The sequence below is a fragment of the Neoarius graeffei genome, chromosome 1 (genome assembly GCF_027579695.1).
Source record: "Neoarius graeffei isolate fNeoGra1 chromosome 1, fNeoGra1.pri, whole genome shotgun sequence".
In the NCBI taxonomy this organism is placed as follows: Eukaryota; Metazoa; Chordata; class Actinopteri; order Siluriformes; family Ariidae; genus Neoarius; species Neoarius graeffei.
Window position 1 is genome coordinate 50,306,701 of NC_083569.1, and position 22,021 is coordinate 50,328,721.

Sequence of the window (22,021 nt, forward strand, 5' to 3'; positions counted from 1 at the left end):
CTGTACGTTTTACTTCCGTCCTACGATGTCTCGCACAGGTCTCAGCGAATCTCGTTTACGGCCATCGCTTTGACATATGGACTGATATATTACAGAGCATATTTCAGACACTCAGAACTTGCTATAGCAGTGACAAAATAGCTGTCAGAAATGCGTTCCGATATTTAATAAAATGAGAGAAATAGAATTTTGATAAAAAATTTGTCTTCAGTTCCCCTTTAATGCATTTGAGATCAAACAGTAAATAGTAAATAATAACAATACAGTAAATAGCCCTATTCCACAACTGTAGTAATCCATATTATGTCAGGAAGCACTCAACTGAGTAAAGAGAAACGACATCCATCACTTTAAGACATGAAGTGTCTCTTAATTAATAAAAATAAAGAAAAAACACTGAATTAGAAGGTGTCCAAACTTTTGACTGGTATTGTATCTACTGGAGCATTCACTTGCCTTGTGGGTTCACTAACGAATAAAGAACCATAAACTGATGGGAGGGTTTATTTATTGTCTAGAAATGTGAGACAGAAATATTAGATGTGCGTCTGTTTATGGAAATAAGGCTGCGTGCCTGGCCAAGTACGACATGGAGAGAGAGAGAGAGAGAGAGAGAGAGAGAGAGAGCATACAAATATACTCAGCATGACGATAAATAGGAACACTGCAAAAATTTGGAAACGGAATTTGAGGAGAAAATGACTTGCTACGAGTGAAATTATCTTGCTGCATGGGGGCAATTCCATGTAAATGTCAACCTCACCATGCAAAAATAAAGCAACATGTAATACATCAAAACCACTCCCAGAGATATCACCTAGGCCTGTATTTTACAGATGTGAATAAGTTGAACCAATTTGTAACCAACCTAATATGTCACTGTCAGTCTTTCTTTCTTATAATGTAAAACCCAAGCTAAAATCAACTTTGATCATGTACAATTCTATATTATTGCCACAAGCCACAGAAATGTATGCTAAAATCCACAAAACAGCAAAACAATAGCCATCCTAAATATTATTTAAGAACTTCGATAGTTTTAGCTGATATTTAGAGAGTTTTTCAAAGGGTTATGGTGGTTAAATTGCTGATTTTCTAAACATATGCCATGTCTATTTCAGACGCGTCACATCCATAACGGAATTTCGTCACATCCATAACGCTGACTTTTCCTTCCGAAACTCTGCATGAAATACAAAATATTTTAAACAAAGATTTTTTAATATTCACCTTGGACCCCTCTATCAAATGGATATCTCCATTTCGACATTAGGTTTACAATTTCACAGAGTTTGATAAAAATGTACAGTCACCCAAGAAAAGTGATACTTTTTCTGTCACATCCATAACGCATCTTTTATTGGCATTTTCTGGCATGCCCTAGATGTACTATGGGAATTGTTCTTGTTCTATCACTTCTCCAGTATGGTACAGCCTTAAAATATGCAACACCTGTTTAAATACTGGGAGACAATAAAACATGCACTGGGTCATTTGTTGCCATTTTGAGTTCAAGTGTCACGTCCATAACGCTGGAATTGCTCATGGACAGATATTTTTTACTTGACAAGACATCTTAGAATAAGTTGGTTACAACCTAGAACTAGGTTTAATAATCTCAGAATCGGTGTCTTGTATTCTTCTAATAGGAAATGCTGGATCGTTTCAACTATTTAAGATATTTGCACTTGTAAGATATCATTTTTTGCAGTGAAGACCTCCTGCTGTTGGCGCTCTCTCTCTCTCTCTCATTCACACACACACCACAGGCAGTTGGTCATTCAGTGGCACTGCAGAAAGAATGAAAGAAAACTGTGAAACACATGATCGATTCACTGCAGTGATGATCAAACCCAAGAAGTGTTGTACAGCATGACGTAGACACACTTATCTATTTCGAGCCCTATACACATTCCTAAGCCCTTGCTTAAAAAGTAAACATTTTAAAACACAGCCCTTGCTGTTTGTACAGGATGATGGATACTTACCATTTCCTGAATGAACACTCTAAATAAAATCTGCTTTCTTGCAAGTTATGAAAGCTCCACAATTTATCCTTCTATCTCCGTTATCCTTATTTCTGTCCGATTTTGTCTCTGAATCTTATGGACTTTTCAAAGTGCAACATCAGTCCATGTCTCTCTGTCCTGTTCCCCCACCACCATGACCACACACGCACCCTTAAACACAGAGGTGGGCAGTAATGAAGTACATTTACTTGAGTACTGTACTTAAGTACACTTTTTGAGTATCTGTACTTCATCTCATCATCTGTAGCCGCTTTATCCTGTTCTACAGGGTCGCAGGCAAGCTGGAGCCTATCCCAGCTGACTACAGGCGAAAGGCGGGGTACACCCTGGACAAGTCGCCAGGTCATCACAGGGCTGACACATAGACACAGACAACCATTCACACTCACATTCACACCTACGGTCAATTTAGAGTCACCAGTTAACCTAACCTGCATGTCTTTGGACTGTGGGGGAAACCGGAGCACCCGGAGGAAACCCACGCGGACACGGGGAGAACATGCAAACTCCACACAGAAAGGCCCTCACCGGCCACGGGGCTCGAACCCGGACCTTCTTGCTGTGAGGTGACAGCGCTAACCACTACACCACCGTGCCGCCCGTATCTGTACTTTACTTGAGTATTTTTTTTTTTTTGGAAACTTCTGACTTTAACTTCACTACATTTGAAAGGCAAATATCGTACTTTTCACTTCACTACATTTCTATCAAGGTCCTCGTTACTCGTTACTATGAAGCGGCTTTGAAAGCGGATGTTTTTTCTTTTCTTTTCTTTTCTAAAACGTGATTGGTTTTTCCGCAGGCAACACTGAGACAGTCTATCAGTAATAGGCTATCTAGGGTCACGTCACATCCATAGACTGTATAAAATCAAGTTCAATTTCTCATCAGCATTATTTGAACATGATCAGTTGATGGCAGAATGGAAGGAGGCGGTTCTTCTGGAGAATGTACGCACCCATGGCCATACCTAGAACCCATGTTTCAGTTTTCTGTACTGATTAACAATTCGTTACATTTTAAATGTTTGCTGAAAACGAACCACGACACGTCCTACAAAAACTTGCCGTCCAGCCTGCGGAAGCATATTGAGGTCTGTAAATGTTTTATTCCAAGAGAAAGCTTGCAGTGAAGTTGTCTGTGCTTTTAGAGCGAGCGATAACGTTGCAATAGCTGTACAGTCTGGTTAGTCAAATGACTTTCTATGGATTTTCCCGCCAAGTTGCCGTAGCCTTGTCCACGGCTAACGTTTACACATAGCTAGTTAACTTGGACGCTGTTAGTTAGCATGTAAACACAGAGTTATGCTAACATGAATAACGTTAACTTATCTGAAGTCCTTTCAGAAATATGTTTTAGCATAATCTTGCCAAATAAACAGAATGTAGAAATCTTTCTTTTCTAGTAGCGTTAGAGACCCAATATGATTTTGAGTTTGAAAAGAGTTTGCTAGCATGTCAGGTGGAGTTTCACTGACTAGCTAGCTTAACGTTAAACCAGCATGATGGCACGGCATGCGTTCATTTTGTGAATTCACATTTCTGTCCTTGGTAACGGCGTTAGGTTTTGTAAGCATTGTGGCAATAATACAACAATGCGTTGACAGAAAATGCACTTTTAATACTTAAGTATTTTTAAAAGCAAGTACTTCAGTACTTTAACTTGAGTAAAAATTTGACTGGACAATTTTCACTTGTATCGGAGTAACATTTGTACTTTGACTTAAGTAATGAAGTTGGGTACTTTGTCCACCTCTGCTTAAATGCTGTCTACTGAGACTCTGAGGTGTTAGAATTCAGCTGACTCCATTTTTCTGTAGAGTCTTTTTTTTTTTTTTTTTTAACTGCTCTAATTTTGGCTACCTCCCCCACATCTGAATATGCAAATCCTCATCTGATAACACAAAGCCTGTGCAAATAAGCTCCGGACTCACACACGGCATTGTTTTTCCCCACCAATAAACAAATTAATTTGAGAAGCCTGATGATGCAGGTTCCACACAAAAACAGGCCGAAAAAGTAAGTCGGAGAAAAAGGGGGGAAAACTACACAATTTCCTTCCAATCATTTTCTTACCCAGGAGCCATATCAGTAGTCAGGACAAATAATTATAAAATGCCTGTTTATAAAATAAAAAAATATACATCACTTGATGTTGGTAATAATTATTCAGATTTATATCATATAGACACTATAGTGTTGTTCGTGATCATTTGTTTGAATGGATAAACAACAGTTCCTCTATTAAGCAGGATATTTCTCTCTCCATGGCTGCACCAGTCTTAGACTCGACTACATGTCACACTACAGTGTACGAGATGATCCCAAATGGCTTAATTATTTACGATGAATATCCTCTAATGATAGACCTGTGGGTAACGATTACTATGTTCTGCCTACATTATCATTCAGCACAATGTGGGCTGTGTAATAAGGAAACAGGAAGCAGTAATCCTTCTGCTATTCTTTCCAGGTTGCATCCTTTTTTGTCTATTGTGGTAGAACGCTGATCAGAAATCAGAGAGACATTCTCTCTGCGGCCCCAATTTAAAAAAAAAAAAAAACGCTCTTATTTCGTCGTTTTATCTTCTTATGTTTCACCATGTGTTAGTCACACTTTGATTTTCATTTCATTTATTCGGACACTGTGAAAACCTGGATTTAGTGTAAGGGCACTAAATTAAATAGGTGCTCCCATCACCCAATCAAGCATCCAGCCAGAGCAGGTCATGATATTTTTTAACCATATTAACATGCCATTGTTGTGTATTATGCCTGATGTCAAGACTCTCATCTCTGCAAGCCTACCACACGGATTTAATACTTGTCATTTTTAGGGCATACCTAACAACCTGTATTTTCTCTCTCTCCCTCCCCAATCTGTCCCTCTGAGTTACATGTTGGTCCTGGGATTGAGATGCTGGCCTCTTCTGCCCCTCGGACCTGCTTGATCCATCCTGGTGCCCTGTGTCTGGTCGGAGTTTTATCGCATCGCTCCTGTGGAGGACGGCGCCATGACGACAGTTGAGGGTTATACCTGGAGGATGCTCTGGACGCTTACAGCAATACTTTTATGGCTGAGGACTACAGTTGTCTTGCTAACTTTAGGACTGCAGTTATCATGAACAGTTTTGCACTCAAGTTTCCATCAATGAAGAGTTACAACATCAACGAAACTGACTTCATGTTAAAACTGTTATAGTCATGCTGTCTGTTGTTGCCCAAATGAGGATGGGTTCCCTTTTGAGTCTGGTTCCTCTCGAGGTTTCTTCCTCATGTCGTCTGAGAGAGTTTTTCCTTGCCACCGTCGCCACAGGCTTGCTCATTGGGGATAGATTAGGGATAAAATTAGCTCATGTTTTAAGTCGTTCAAATTCTGTAAAGCTGCTTTGCGACAATGTTTATTGTTAAAAGCGCTATACAAATAAACTTGACTTAGCCACCAGTGAGTGCCTTTCACTGTTTTGTCTAGAACCCAAAGTCTCAACTCAAGACCAAATAATAATCTTTATACAATGTGATATTTATTTATTTAGGTTTGGGGATGTAAACCCAGCTTTAACTGCATCACAAATATTCATAACGTCTATTTAAGCCTAGTTCAGGTGTTGATAGATGCATTTTCCCCCACCACAGTGTTGACAGACAGCACAGTTAGGACATATGAACTGTCCATATTGTTCTCAACTATCTAAGCAGGATCTGAAAGGTCGATTTATTACCTTCAATTCACATTCTTTAGATAAATTATTGAGGCACTTTCAGCGCTATACAGATCTGAAGGACCACAAAACATCCCCTTCGAGATGTATTCCCCTATTGCTGTGATAAGCTCCACTCTTCTGCGAAGGCTTTCCACTCGAATTTGGAGCGTGACTCTTGGACTGTGGGGATTTGCACTCATTCAGCCATAAGAGCATTAGTAAAGTTAGGCACTGATGTTGGAAGAGGAGGTCTGGGGTGCAACTGGTGTTCCAGTTCATCCCAAATGTGTTCAGTGGGGTTGAGGTCAGAGCTCTGTGCAGGACACTCGAGTTCGTCCACTCCAACCTCAGCAATGGAACATGTTTGGGCCTTTTAGTTCCAGTGAAGGGAACTCTTTATGCTACAGCATACTAAGACAACTGTGTGCTTCCAACATTGTGGCAACAGTTTCTGGAAAAACCACATATCGCTGTCACATGATCAGGTGTCCATATACTTTTGGCCAGAAAGAGCAATTCTGAGTCACGTGGGCTGCTCTTTTCTGCATCACATTAACAGATGCAAGGCAAAATTTCCAGAATCAGAAATACCGTATTGGCTCGAATATAAGACGGTGTTTTTGTTGTAAAAAATAGCTCTTAAAAAGGGGGGGGTCGTCTTAAATTCGCGGACTAGACAAAATGCCGCCAAAAACGAAAGTGAAAGTGAGGACAGTGAGAGTGAGCAAAGTGAGGCTGAGGATCTCTGTGCTGAGTAGCTGTAATTTAGCAAACTACCCTTTCCATTGTTTCAGTTGTTTATTATTGTAAACCTTAATGTATTGTTTAATGCATTGTTTAAAACATTTGCACTGTTCTGCAAATTTATTCCATATACCCGTAGGCTATGGGAAGTTAATGCATTGACATTCTGAAGTTTATGAACTTTCAATCTAAACCTGACAAATTTGTTGAATTAATGCAATTTAAATGTTTTAATTTGGCTTGTCTAGTAGCCTGCAGTTTAGCCTCTTTTTTTACTTCTATGAAAAGTGTTCACGGAAATGAGACTGAAATGACCTCTATTTAAATGTGAAAAACAAAAGCCTCTAATTTTAAACAGAATTTTGAAATAAATACACGTTATATGAATGAACATTTGGTCTTCAAAAAACTTTTTCCCCAAAGATGAACTTGGAAAAGGGGGGGGTCGTCTTACATTCAGGGTCGTCTTATATTCGGGCCAATACGGTACTAAGGAATGTGGAAACGGTGATTAAACTGAGCAAAATACAGAATGGTGAAAGACAAAACCTGTTATATAACTCTAATGCGAGCACAACACGCACAATTCGCATTGAACAAACTCATCAAGCAAAGACGAACACGCTAGTCAGATTCAAATAACAGTTTTGTGTGTGATGAGGGAAAACCACAGCTCATAGCCCAACTGTTTGATTAGTTTTATTATTGAACAACAACTATGTTCTCAATCAACCAAAAAGACTCATAAATATCAAAGCTGAATATGTATGGAAGTTAGAGTGGGGTGTTTTTAGTTTTGGCCATTTTAGGAGAATATGTATGTGTTCAGGTAACTTTCACTGTGCAGAATTATTAGGCAACTTAATAAAAACCAAATATGTAGCCATTTCACTTATTTATTTTCACCAGGTACACTGATATGACAACTCCAGATTTGCACATAAACATATCTGACATTCAAACACAAAACAAAAACAAAATCAGTGACCAATATAGCCACCCTTCTTCATGAGGACGCTCAAAAGCCTTCCATCCATAGATTCTGTCAATTTCTTTATCTGTTCACGACCAACATTGTGTGCAGCAGCAACCACGGCCTCCCAGACGCTGTTCAGAGAGGTGTACTGTTTTCCCTCTTTGTAGACCTCACGTTTTATAATGGACCACAGGTTCTCTATGGGGTTTAGGTCAGGTGAACAAGGGGGCCATGTCATTATTTTTTTCACCTTTCAGACCTTTACTGGCTAGCCATGCAGTGGAGTATTTGGACGCATGAGATGGAGCGTTATCCTGCATGAAAATCATGTTCTTCTTGAAAGATGCTGACTTTTTCCTATACCACTGCTTGAAGAAGGTTTCTTCCAGGAACTGGCAGTAGGTCTGGGAGTTGAGTTTGAGTCCATCCTCAACTCGAAAAGGTCCAACAAGCTCATCTTTGATGATACCAGCCCATAGCAGTACTCCACCTCCATCTTGCTGGCATCTGAGTGGGAGTGGAGCTCTGTGCCCATTACTGATCCAGCCACAGGCCCATCCATCTGGCCCATCAAGAGTCACTCTCATCTCATCAGACCACAGCACCTTAGAAAAATCAGTCTTAAGATATTTCTTGGCCCAGTCTTGACGTTTTATCTTGTGTGCCTTACTCAGTGGTGGTCGTTTTTCAGCCTTCCTTACCTTGGCCATGTCCCTCAGTATTGCACACCTTGTACTCTTTGACACTCCAGGAATGTTGCAACTCTGGAATATGGCAGAACTGGATGCTAATGGCTGCTTGTTAGCTTCACGCTTGATTTTCCGCAGATCATGTGCGGTTATTTTGCGCCTTTTTTTTTCCCCACACGCTTCTTTCGACCCTGTTGACTATTTGCAATGAAACGCTTGATTGTTCGGTGATCACGTTTCAACATCTTCGCAATTTCAAGAGTGCTGCATCCGTCTGCAAGACATCTCACAATTTTAGACTTTTCAAAGTCTGTCAGATCTCTCTTCTGACCCATTTTGCCAGAGGAAAAGAGGTTGCCTAATAATTATGCACACCTGATATAGGGTGTTGATGTCATTAGACCACATGCCCTCTCATTACACAGATGCACAGCACCTCATCTCATCTCATTATCTGTAGCCGCTTTATCCTGTTCTACAGGGTCGCAGGCAAGCTGGAGCCTATCCCAGCTGACTACGGGTGAAAGGCGGGGTACACCCTGGATAAGTCGCCAGGTCATCACAGGGCTGACACATAGACACAGACAACCATTCACACTCACACCTACGGTCAATTTAGAGTCACCAGTTAACCTAACCTGCATGTCTTTGGACTGTGGGGGAAACCGGAGCACACCCACGCGGACAACATGCAAACTCCGCACAGAAAGGCCCTCGCCGGCCACAGGGCTCGAACCCAGGACCTTCTTGCTGTGAGGCGACAGCGCTAACCACTACACCACCGTGCCGCCCTGGTAGTAGGCTTTCAAGCCTAAACAGCTTGGAGTGGGACAACATGCATTAAAAGGATGTTGTGGTCAAAATACTCACTTGCCTAATAATTCTGCACTCAGTGTACAGGATGAAGTCTTTGGTTAGAGAAGTCCAGTCTTCCCAGGGATTCAAGCAGTCAGTCACTCATTTTCCACAGTCCATATTAATGCACATAATTTGCTCATCATACCTCTGAGTTCAACTCTATCAGTCACTATTATCACCCCCCCGCTGGCCGAAAGGCCCGAAGGGGGATTATGTCATGGCGATGTCAGTCTGTCCGTCCCAGGAAGGGTACTCCCCTTCTGAAATCAACTCCTCTCCCGATTTTTGGAGGAAATTCACGAAACTTGACAGGATTCTTTGTTATACAGTATGTCGGTAATGCGCATATTGGAATTTCGTTCAATTCAGTCACATTTTACCAGAGTTATGGCAGAGTTGCCAGCAGGGGATATTTATACTAATTTTTTGGGCCTCCAAACATGGACCTGGGCAGCACTTTGGAGATGAAGTTTGCCAGGTGGACGAGTGAATGCATTTATGACTTGTCCTGTCCACAACGGACAGCTTTCATCTGGAATAAATGTGAGATTCCCCCCCCCCACACACACGGGAAGCAGTAATATTTATTTTACAGTATAAGCAAATAAAGGGACATCATACAATCACATATTTTGGAATGAGCTCACTAGGTGTCCCATATTCAGATAAACAAATCAGCTAAACATGCAGTACCAGTCAAAAGTTTGGACACGCCTTCTAATTCAATATTTTTTCTTTATCTTTAATAATTAAAAGACGCTTCATGTCTTAAAGTAATGACGGATGTAGTTTCTCTTTACTTAGTTGAGCGCTTCTTGATACAATATGGATTACTACAGTTGTGGAATAGGGCTATTTACTGTGTTATTATTTACTATTTACTGTCTGATCTCAAACTCATTACGAAGGCAAGAAATTGCACTAATTAACTTTTGATGAGGTACAACCTGGGCGGCACGGTGGTGTAGTGGTTAGCACTGTCGCCTCACAGCAAGAAGGTCTGGGTTCGAGCCCCGTGGCCGGCGAGGGCCTTTCTGTGTGGAGTTTGCATGTTCTCCCCGTGTCCGCGTGGGTTTCCTCCGGGTGCTCCGGTTTCCCCCACAGTCCAAAGACATGCAGGTTAGGTTAACTGGTGACTCTAAATTGACCGTAGGTGTGAATGTGAATGGTTGTCTGTGTCTATGTGTCAGCCCTGTGATGACCTGGCGACTTGTCCAGGGTGTACCCCGCCTTTCGCCCGTAGTCAGCTGGGATAGGCTCCAGCTTGCCTGCGACCCTGTAGAACAGGATAAAGCGGCTACAGATAATGAGATGAGATGAGGTACAACCTGTTAATTGAAAAGCATTCCAGGTGACTCCCTCATGAAGCTGGGTAAGATAATGCCGATAGTGTACAAAGCGTCACCAAGGTAAACGCCGGCTACTTTGAAGAATCTAAAATATCAAACATTCTGTTGTTTTTAACACTTTTTTCTCATCTCATCTCATTACCTCTAGCCGCTTTATCCTGTTCTACAGGGTCGCAGGCAAGCTGGAGCCTATCCCAGCTGACTACGGGCGAAAGGCGGGGTACACCCTGGACAAGTCGCCAGGTCATCACAGGGCTGACACATAGACACAGACAACCATTCACACCTACGGTCAATTTAGAGCCACCAGTTAACCTAACCTGCATGTCTTTGGACTGTGGGGGAAACCGGAGCACCCGGAGGAAACCCACGCGGAAACGGGGAGAACATGCAAACTCCACACAGAAAGGCCCTCGCCGGCCCCGGGGCTCGAACCCGGACCTTCTTGCTGTGAGGCGACAGCGCTAACCGCTACACCACCGTGCCGCCCCACACTTTTTTTAATCACATAATTCCATACATGTTCCATGTGTTATTTCATAGTTTTGATGTCTTCAGTATTAGTCAAAATATAGAAAAACCTCTGAATGAGCAGGGGTGTCCAAACTTTTCATTGGTACTATAAGCCCAAATAATGCCACAGAAAGCACTGATGAAAGCAGAGTGTGAAACCACACACACACATACACACACACAAATGTTACAACATTTCTGCACAGATTTATTAGGCATTTACAAGAAACATATACGAAAACCACATCCAGACTTATTTCACATCTTAGTTATTTCACTCTTCTCAAATCTAGTCACCCCGAGAGGAGGAAATCTGTAGGAATCGCATGGTTTGATCTGCAGTTAATGAGCCATGACCCAAATAGAAAACAATTCTTTATGCCTTCTGTTTTCAAAACCTACAACAGAATTTGTCCACTAACATGTCACCATCATTTTCCTTTGGCAAGAAAAGCATTACATTTGGGCCTGTCAAAATGAGTGTTTGAATTAACATCTAATATGTTCTCTAAATGAGAATATTATATTGAACAGATTTTTAGAATAGAGAGATAAAATAGGGTTTTGCTCCTTCTGCTCCATGCATCAACCTGGTGTTGCAGTATCTCCAGGAATGGTGCCTTTGTTTATGGGCAGCACGGTGGTGTAGTGGTTAGCGCTGTCGCCTCACAGCAAGAAGGTCTGGGTTCGAGCCCAGTGGCCGGCGAGGGCCTTTCTGTGCGGAGTTTGCATGTTCTCCCCGTGTCCGCGTGGGTTTCCTCCGGGAGCTCCGGTTTCCCCCACAGTCCAAAGACACGTGGTTAGGTTAATATGGGACGGCCTTGGGCTGTAGTGCCCTTGAGCGAGGCACCTAACTCCCAAATGCTCCCCGGGTGCTGTTAGCATGGCTGCCCACTGCTCTGAGTATGTGTGTGTTCACTGCTTCAGATGGGTTAAATGCAGAGAGGAAATTTCACAAGTGTGTGATGAATAAAGTTGTGCTTTCTTTCTTCTTGAATACTATTAAGACTTTTATAATATTTATGGATTTGGGGGGAAAAAACCTATTAAAAATGTTACATATTCCCATATTCTACTGTTAGATGCCTAACAAATTAAAAAAAAAACCCACACACACTGATGAGCAAACTTGTGGTCTTTTATGGCCTGCCAAGCTACTTCCATCAAAAGGTGCAGGCTATTTATTGGTACCTTTGAGTAAATAGAATACAAATCCGCACACTTGAAGTCTGTGCGATGATTTCTTTACTGAGAAAGCAAGCTTTCGGTCGCTAGACCTTCATCAGGCAGAGTGCATAGTCCAACAAACAGCGCTGAGTTAATCCAGCTTAATTAGTCTTAATTAGGAGCACCTGTAGTCAGTGCTGCAGCCACTCTGTGTCAGTAGAGCATCATGGGAAATGTAGTGAAAATAGTCATGAAACATGTACAAAAAAGAACAAGTCCATGCTGTGTACACATCAGGCTCCTGCCATCATAAAACAAAGCATAAACAGTTCAACATTCAATAAACAATTCAGAATTAAATAAATACACTCATGTCAAAATCCACGTTTAGACCTGATGGTTGTAGTGCTTCTAATGTATATATCCAAAAGAGTTCCCGTTGGCATAACTTCTTGGCAACGTCACTTGTTCTATACCTCTAAATCTGAGTGAGGAAACAGGATGTGACTGATCATTAAAGTGACAGGCAGGAGGATAATTAACATCTTTCCTCCTAATAGAACTCTTATGTTCGCTAATTCTTTGTTTCAGAGGGCGGATGGTTTTACCTATGTAATTTTGTCACATGGACATGTTAACACATAGATAATATTCTTTGTGTTACATGTGATGATCCCCCGGTTTTCCCAGTTCTAGGGTGCTTCAAAGTGTTTGTTTTCACTCAGTGCGTTTACATGCACATAGAGAGAATCGAATTTCTGCCGTTGCTCGACTGAAATTGAAGTTCAAAATGCCATGTATACACCTTAATTCGGCTGAAATTGAACTGAACTTGATTTCTCGGAATCGAGCTAAACGACCTAGATTATGCGATTTCTGCCGAGCTACTTAGTGCATGTAAACCCTATCGAGCTACGTAGTCGAGCTACTTACTTCAGCACTGCCCCTTCCGGAAGTGACGAGTGACGAGACCACAAGCGGGAAACACAACAGCCTCGGTCGGCATGACAACGAATCATGACAACGGCATGAATCTTTTCTTTTTGTGGCATTGTTTGCACTGTTAAAATTTAGCTCACTTACTGCATCACCAAATACATCTGTACAGCTGTTGCATAGCTGTGAATTGTGTACATAAACAAGTCACTGTATTTGTGTGTGTATATATTATATTATATTATATATATATATATATATATATATATATATATATATATATATATAAAATGTCCAACATATGAAGAATGTCAATAAAAACAAAACAATTGAACTTTTTTGTGTGTTTATTAAGACATAAGCTAAATTGTAAGCAAAAAATGGACTTTAGAAAAATATACAATTGTGCAAAATAAGTTGTCTTACAAAATAGTGGTCTGCGCAGGACAGTTTGTAGCCATACAGTCTGTTAGAGCAAGCCTAACAGCTTGAGCACGGAACTTGTGAACACGGAACTGCCAGTGTTGCCAGATTGGGCGGTTTTAAGTGCATTTTGGAGGATTTGAACATGTTTTGGGCTGGAAAACGTCAGCAGTATCTGGCAACACTGCGATAACTTTGTTTATACTCTTGAATAGCTCTTCTTCATGACGACAACCGGAAGTGTACCAACACGATGGGGCGTGTAGCGCCACCTGTGGCTCGGGTGCACAATGTACCTCACACAATAGCTCGATTTCCTTGTGTGCATGTAGGATTGGATTTCTCTGGCACCCCTGCTGGGACCCTTAGCTCGATTACCGACAGCAGCTCGATTTGGATGTGCATGTAAACGCACAGAGTGAGTTGTGACAATGAGCACAATTTCCACAGGGATAATTCCCTTCTCTAATGGGAGTTAATAGAGTCTGTTTCGGAGGAGGTAAGATGGTAGCTCTGACCAATTTATTGCGGAGATTTGGTCCTCTTTTGTAGACAAAAAGAGGTGGATCCTGAAAAAGTGCAAACGACTAGATCTGTGGTTATAATATGCCAGTGTTTCATAATTTTTTTTTTTGATAATGTGGGCCTGGGGAGTGTATGTAGTGATACAAGAGACTGAAAAAAAAAAGTGTCTTTCTTTTTTTTTTTTTACACTTTTTTTCAAAAGGTCAGTTCTGGACTTAGAAAGAGCATTGTAATATGCTTCATCAACACACTTAGCAGTATAACCTCATTCTAGAAACCGCTGTTTCATTTCTACTGCCTTCTCTATAAAATCTTTGTTAGAGTGGCAGAGTCTTCTTAATCTATAAAATTGGATTTTAGGGAAGCCATTCTTTAAAGCTCTAGGATGATTCTTTTACCTATTTATTGGTACCTAAAATAGTGAAGACTACAACAGAAGACAGAGCCTTTTCTTACAGAGCCTCAGAGTTATGGAACGGCCTTCCAAGTAGTGTCTGAACACAGTCTCAGTGCTCATATGTTTTCAGTCTAGGCTGAATACATATTTGTCTAGTCAAGCCTTTTGTTAATCGCTTTTTTATTTGGTAAAGGAGTAGATCTGGAGGGTCCTCGGGCATACAGTGCTTTGGTAAACTGGGATGTATGGATGCTGCCGCTCCCCACCAGCACGTGTTTGTTGACGGTGTTGTGGCTGGATGCTTTAAGTCCCGGGGCTCCTTCAGGTCTGTGTTACCTTGTGGCTCATCCATTTAGTTATGCTGTCATAGTTGGTCTTGTCGGAGTCCCTGCTTGCACTCAGCACACCATGCACATTGTTTTTAACCATTAGGTGACAATGGGTATACCCAACAACCTGTTGTTTTTCATCTCTCTCTCTCTGTCCTTCCCTCCCTCTCGTTACACATCAATGCCCATATGGACACTCTAAAGCAGTGATTCTCAACCGGGGGTCCGCAGACCCCTAGTGGTCCATGGTGTAATTGCAAGGGGTCCGTGAAAATAAAATATCTTTAAAAAAATAAAAATTTTGTTCAAATGTGACTGAGACCTTTATCTAGCTAAACTACAGAGTTGTATAATATATAAAATATCTCATCTCATCATCTCTAGCCGCTTTATCCTTCTACAGGGTCACAGGCAAGCTGGAGCCTATTCCAGCTGACTACAGGCGAAAGGCGGGGTACACCCTGGACAAGTTGCCAGGTCATCACAGGGCAATATAAAATATAAGATATATAAAAATATTTGCAGGAAGCTGATGTGGTAAAATTCATTAACTTGCAAGGTTCCGGTTGGCGCTCAAAATTAAGCTAATGTTACAAAACCTCACTACACCACACCCAAGTGACACAAAAACAGAAGTGAGGATGCTTTGCTTTGATAACACACACACACACACACACACACACACACACACACACCATCTGCCTCTACAGATAAAACCAAGACTTAATTACATAATTATCATATTATATTATTGCTTAATTATATATTATATTCATTGAGATTTCATACTTATGTTTGTTTTTGTTCTTGAAGAGTGCATAAAAAATCTGTTTCATTACATTCATATTTCTGAAAGCTACTATATAAAAGTTCTGTTTTGTTACATAATGTTCAGAAGATGCTGCATAAAATTTATGCAGATAGGATATTTATGCCATAAATATCCTGTTTTGTTACATCTGGAAACTATGCTGTTGTGTTGTGAATAGAGTGAATAAATGCCATAATGCAATTTAAAATGCAGTTTCTGCTGTTTCTATCAAATTGCACCCTAGCCTCCAGATCGGGGGGGGGGGTCCTCAGGGTCGATCAAAAATGTGCAGGGGGTCCAGGACCTCAAAAAGGTTGAGAACCACTGCTCTAAAGACACACTTAGAAGACGGCTCTGGATACTTAAACTTTTGCTATGATGGTTTAGGACTACAGTTGCCATGATAACTCTAGAACTGCAGTTGTCATGAACAGTTTTGCCCTCAAGTCTCCATCAATCAACAGTTTATAACTTCAAAATAGACTTCATGCTAAAACTATAATGAATTTCCTGGTTACACAGGTGTACTTTATGACTATACAGGGCACACTTACACTATTGACCTTTAAAGCACTGAATGCTCTCGCACCACAGTACCTGAGTGAACTTCTGCTCCTTTATGACCCACCATGGCTACTTGGATCAAAAGGTGCAGGCTATCTGCTGGTACCTCGTATAGTGAAGGCTACATCAGGGGGCAGAGCCTTTTCTTACAAAGCCCCACAGTTATGGAACAGCCTTCCAAGTAGTGTTCGGGAATCAGACACAGTCTCAGCGTTTAAGTCTAGGCTGAAAACATATCTGTTTAGTCAAGCCTTGTGTTAATGGTGTTTATGAGGTAAAGGTGTAGATCTGGAGGGTCCTCAGACATAGAGTGTTTTGGTAAACTGGGATGTATGGATGCTGTCAGTCCCCACTCGCTTGCTCACTCGAGTTTGTTGACGGTGTAGTGGCTGCTGCTTTATGTCCCGGGGCTCCCTCATGCCTGTGTTACCTTCTGGCTCTCTCCTTTTAGTTATGCTGTCATAGTTAGTTGCCGGAGTCCCTGCTTGTACTCAGCGCAAAATGTATACTGTTCCTACTTATTCAGGTGACATTGGGCATACCTAACAACCTGTGTTTTCTCTCTCTTCCCCCCCAATCTGTCTAAGTTACATGTTGGTCCTGGGATCGAGATGCTGACCTCTTCTGCTCCTCGGACCTGCCTGATCCATCCTGATGCCCTGTGTCTGGTTGGAGTCTCATCGCATCGCTCCTGTGGAGGGCGGCCCCATATGGACAGTTGGGGGTCGTGCCTGGAGGACACTCTGGACTCTTGCAGTGGTGCTTTTGTGGCTGGGGACTGCAGTTGACTTGCTGACTTTGGGACTACGGTTGTTGTGAACGGTTTTGTGCTTGGGTTTCCGTCGGTGGGGGATTTATAGCATCATCGAAGCTGATTATGTTAGGACTGTTAATGTTATAGTCATGCTGTCTGTTGTTGCCCAAATGAGGATGGGTTCCCTTTTGAGTCTGGTTCCTCTCGAGGTTTCTTCCTCATGTCGTCTGAGGGAGTTTTTCCTTGCCACCGTCGCCACAGGCTTGCTCATTGGGGATAGATTAGGGATAAAATTAGCTCGTGTTTTAAGTCGTTCAAATTCTGTAAAGCTGCTTTGCGACAATGTTTATCGTTAAAAGCGCTATACAAATAAACTTGACTTGAAGTGAGTTATTTATAAATCACGCTATCAGATGAGGAAGGGTTCCCTTTTGAGTCTGGTTCCTCTCAAGGTTTCTTCCGCGTGTCATCTGAGGGAGTTTTTTCTTGCCACCGTCGCTTCTTGCTCATTAAGGATAAATTTATTAGTTTATATGTTTAAAATGTTTATTTTTCTGTAAAGCTGCTCTACGGCAAAGTCTATTGTTAAAAACGCTATACAAATAAATTGACTGGACACATCTATGGAAAACTTTACGTTTAAATATTGAACAAAGTACGTAAAAGTGGCATACGTAATTAGGACATTTTCGAACAGGCACGCAGGGTCAAACTGTTTCTGTAATTGAGTCTCAAATATCGTTTTATTAGATATATTGTGTCCTATGGTTAGTTTTTTCTTTTTTATCAGACATCTAGTTTTAGGTTTGTTTACCTGACATGTTTCGACGTACGTAACTGTCGTCTTCCTCAGAGTGTCACCGGATGTTGTTGGTGACGCATCTTTGTCTGATTTGACAGGACGGTCACGTCTTCTGCTGTCCGTCAAATCAGACAGGAAGGTCACGCCTTCGGAAACATCAGCTGATAAGATGCGTCACCAACAACATCCGGTGACACTCTGAGGAAGACGACAGTTACGTACGTCGAAACACGTCAGGTAAACAAACCTAAAACTAGATGTCTGATTAAAAAAAAAAAATCTAACCATATCTAATACAAGACATAATGAACGTAATCGAGAGATATTGTGTCCTATTTAGATTCTGCAACCCCATGTTATACTCTGTAGAGAGTTAGGGGTCAGGGGTTAAGTTAGATTTTACACAGCTGCTCAATATGTTAGATTTTTACATGAATTCTGAGTAATGAGTCGTGTAAGGGTAAATAAATAAGCAAACAAATCTAAAACATTAAAGACTCTGATAAAAGTCGGTCACTGTCGACTTGTAATGTTGACTTTTTACTAGTGCTGTCAAGCGATTAAAATATTTAATCGCGATTAATGTCGCGACTGTCATAGTTAACTCGCGATTAATCGCAATTTAATCGCACATTTTTGTCACATAAAAAAACCATTGTAATTCTCTTATCAGCATAAAAAAGTGAATGGGCATGCTTTGTACCAATGTTTTTTTTTATTGCAAAACATAACACGTCTTGACACAGACACTACAAAGTGAAACCTAAGCCAAGCACCGGCGCGGGGCTAGCAAGAGAACCATGAGTGAAGTGATCTACTGCTTGAGTGTCTACAACTCTAATCAGAGAGATAGGTTACACAGTGACGGTAGCCTTGACATGCTTGATTATAATATAAAGTACACTATTATATTAACTTTAAGTTGTTCGTTGATAAATATTGCATTGAATCTGATCTTTACTGTTTCAGCTCACTTAACACATTTTGTACTTTTACACTTTCTGCCTGTTGATGCGTCGCGCTGTCCAATCAGAGGCGGCCAAATTTGCATATTACAGGAAGGATTTCTGGGATAGCATTGAGTTTACAGTTCAGAGGGATCTGGCTTCTTTAGACGCTGTCTTCTTAAAACTGAATAAATATTTAAAAAGAGCCAAATGAGCCAGTCTTTTGAACGGCTCTTTTCAAAGAACGGATCACAAAGATGCGGATCCCATCAAAGAGCCATAAATCCCATCTCTACTAGCACGCCCTGCCCACGCTGGTTCTTTGGGGGGGCAGAGGACTCTGGCTGTGCGGGGCGTGGCGTGGCATTACAGTCTAGCTGCTATCGGTTTTCTAAGCAAAGTCTCTGTTCCAAGTTCCTGGCAGTTTCAAAAGCTTATGAAAAACCTACATCATGTCACAGAGCGTTAATCTTGCAATAAAAAAAATTATCGCCGTTAAAATTGAGTCAAGTTAACGCGTTAATAACGCGACATTTTTGACAGCACTACTTTTTACGCTATGTATTAGATCACATTTTGTGTTATGCTACTGAATCTTGACAGAGAATCAAGATTTATAATAAAATCTCTTTATTTTTCCATTTCCTAGGCATTCATGTTTAAAGCTTCGTTATGTGAGAATTGGTCGTTTTTGCTCTCAGGCTGCCCCTACATTTGTGGCGTGCAATTCATTTTTACGCTACTGACGGAAGTACAAGTCACACTTTGAGCTCTCCTCATGGACAGCTGTGCATGTGTTTGTTTACAAGCTAATGGGTATGGAACCGGCAGAAGCCAAAGAACCATGTCAACGGTCAGTCAAATACGATGACAAAGTTTTAATTAATCGTGACATTGAAGAGGAACACACACACACACGAAGTTTTAGTTTCGCTGAAATACGATGTTTGCATTTTCAGGCCATATACATTGCTTAGTGTTTGAATGTGGATACAGGTTGCACATAATTTTACATTATTTCAGGTTTGCAAAGTTGTAAGCTTTCAAGGCTTAGATGGCATGAGACTGAGAAAGGCTAACCAGATATTTTGGCATGAGATGAATTTCTTTATTTGCATGCCATTGGTAGGGATGAACACTCTGCTGTCAGACGGTCATTGTTTTCCTGTTAGCCGTGAGACAGATCACTAATATGTCAAAGTAAACATGTATGCTCAGGCTATTTTTTTTACCCCGCTACAAGTCAAAGTTTCCACACAACTCAGAATAGTAGCATGCTAAGCTAATATAACCAGAACCATGCTAACACTGACATTGGTGGTGGTGGGGGGAGGCTAACGGACAAAGGAGAGTCAGTCATCTAAATTAACTTTTAATTAACCTGGACGTGCACCAGAGTTACATAGTGCTATAACTGGCGAACTGGGCATGGATTCAGAATGGAAGACAAGCCATTCTCCCCATTACAAATCACTGTACCATAAATACAGGATATTACACGGTTGCGCAAATATATCTTCGAGTGGTGAATATATTCATGAGTGAGCAAAGCAAATGATTGAAAATATTTTCAACACAAGACGATAAACTTTATTTTTTTTCACGGTCCGGTTTCCATCAAATCCCGCGCTCTGATTGGCTGGCGAGTGGGTCCGTATCCTATGGTACGGACCCCAGTTACGGACCACTGGCGACTCGCTCATTCACAACAACAACAAACATAGTAGCAATTTTTGTCAACATTTATCTTTTTTATAAGATTTATTTATAAGATTCTTATCAAAAATCTTATAAATTTTTGTCAGCATTTCTCAGCATAATAGCATTAATTTTACAGCATGGATAGTGATAACTGTCTTCACAGCGAAAGCGAGTTTTACTACCCTGAGGAAGAAGAAATAAAAGAAAACATTTCAGGAGAAAGCTAAAAACCTCTAACTGTTGCTAATGCTGAGCAAAAACATGACTGAATCCTGAATGACTCAATTTTGTATAAATAGGGGACTACATAGGTGGCAAAATGTAGTTTTTTCCTGCCATGGAAGTGCACTTGTATACCGAGGAGGAAGCCATTTGCATTACAGCCGTGAATGAGGATTCAAAATAGCGGCTCGCCTCGGCTCGGTTTCCCCTTTCGGGCGCTCTCGTTTTCTGTTAGAATTTGGTAAAGAAAAAAATAAATATATTATTTAGCAGCTTAAGGTCGGTCCATATGCTAAAATACCGTGACCTCGGCCTTGAATACTGACCTCGGCCCAGAGGGCCTCACTCAGTACTTTCAAGATCTCGGTCACGGTATTTCGCGATACGGACCGACCTTAAGCTTGTAAATAATACATACATCTTTGTACCACTGTGTAAATGTTCTTTATATTATGTCGACACATCCACACAAAAACACGCAAGTTAATCTCATCTCATCTCATCATCTCTAGCCGCTTTATCCTTCTACAGGGTCGCAGGCAAGCTGGAGCCTATCCCAGCTGACTACGGGCGAAAGGCGGGGTACACCCTGGACAAGTCGCCAGGTCATCACAGGGCTGACACATAGACACAGACAACCATTCACACTCACATTCACACCTACGGTCAATTTAGAGTCACCAGTTAACCTAACCTGCATGTCTTTGGACTGTGGGGGAAACCGGAGCACCCGGAGGAAACCCACGCGGACACGGGGAGAACATGCAAACTCCACACAGAAAGGCCCTCGCCGGCCCCGGGGCTCGAACCCAGGACCTTCTTGCTGTGAGGCGACAGCGCTAACCACTACACCACTGTGCTGCCGGCAAGTTAATCAAATTAATTTAATTTTGAACTGGTTCACCATTTTGACAATGCACATCTAGTCAGTGCGAAAACGACATCACTGGAGTGAAATATTGGGAAATATGTCACTCAGATCCACGATGTATTTCGTATGAAAAATGCGAGTTTTTCAACACGAGAAGATCTTCAAGCCAACGTGATTTTTTAAAATTATACAGACACATTCACAAACAAAAATGATCCAAATTTATCAAAACAATTAATCGATTTCATCATGAATGACAGATTTATGTCACGATTTTGGTTCTCCAGGTCCCGGATGTAGCTCGTATGAAAAACTTGAGTGGTGTATTTCCCAGTAAAACACTCATGTCCATATAATATATATTATTCTGAAGCGGATGTGTTAAGGTAAACTTCCTGCATAATGTTGCTTTAATGCAAACACGAGTAATCAGAGCAAGCATTCAAATGCATGCAGAGAAAACAAAATGTAGTAATAAAAGTAATACACACAGATTTGAGTGTGTTTGCTTGTAAGGAGCTGGGATGATGTCATGGCTCAAAGGGCCATCTGACAGTCACTATAGCAACAGCATAGGATTATTCCACTATGGATTCCAAAAGACCCCTTTTCATCCCCCTACACCTCTCAGTATATAAATATATCCGTGTGTATCGGGGTGTGTGTGTGTGTGTGTGTGTGTGTGTGTGTGTGTGTGTGTGTGTGTGTGT

The 22,021-nt window shown here is 41.3% G+C and overlaps 1 protein-coding gene and 1 pseudogene across 5 annotated transcripts in view; one reads left to right on the forward strand and one right to left on the reverse strand.

Moving 5' to 3' along the window:
• The window catches only part of camk2d1 (calcium/calmodulin-dependent protein kinase (CaM kinase) II delta 1), a 215,152-nt gene that overhangs the window by 110,630 nt on the left and 82,501 nt on the right, over positions 1 to 22,021 (reverse strand). The window lies entirely within an intron of this gene.
• Positions 11,318 to 11,489, forward strand: LOC132898968 (U2 spliceosomal RNA; annotated as a pseudogene).